The sequence below is a fragment of the Wasmannia auropunctata genome, unplaced genomic scaffold (assembly GCF_000956235.1).
Source record: "Wasmannia auropunctata unplaced genomic scaffold, wasmannia.A_1.0 LD334924.1, whole genome shotgun sequence".
NCBI classification, from domain to species: Eukaryota; Metazoa; Arthropoda; class Insecta; order Hymenoptera; family Formicidae; genus Wasmannia; species Wasmannia auropunctata.
In genome coordinates this window covers 1-651 of record NW_012027966.1, presented here as the reverse complement: position 1 = coordinate 651, position 651 = coordinate 1, and positions in this window count along the sequence as shown.

Below are 651 nucleotides of genomic sequence, written 5' to 3'. Positions count from 1 at the left end.
AGGCGTAGTCTTGATAGCCCAGGACGTGTGCTCTTCCGATCTTGTGGCAGGCAATAGCGGGTACTCGTACAGATCCCATGAACGGAAACTCATATTCAGATATCGTCCACTTTCCAATGCTCGCAGCATGGATAGTTTATTGACTTTGTTCAACGTAACGTGCGGCATTCGCCACTGTATTTTGAATAACTCAAGTTTCAGTTCCATTGCAGGATCTCCCACAAGGCAATTGTTGTCATTGCGCGCTCGTATCAAAATCAATTCGTGACGAGCATTAACAACCACACGTGTGTAATCCTCGCAAAAATCAAACAACATCCTGAGCGGAAAACTACCTCTACGCAAAAACTAAAGTATCCATCTTCTGAGATGAGAATGGCATTAACCAAGTTAAGTCTAGCATTACCCATCATATATAAATTGTCTGATGAGAGCGATACATAGTTTTTTAGAGTGGTAATTAGTCCAACGTTTCTACTGTGATCAATCTTCACGGAGTTGAGTTCATATCGCATTTCGTCAAACATGAACGCCACACAATTATTTCCAATTGTTGGTGCATTATCATTCCTCGTCTTTACTGTCAATCTTCCTTCGACGTAAAGTGAACTTTCGCACGGCAATGTGTATAAATCCTGCTGCTGTATTGGA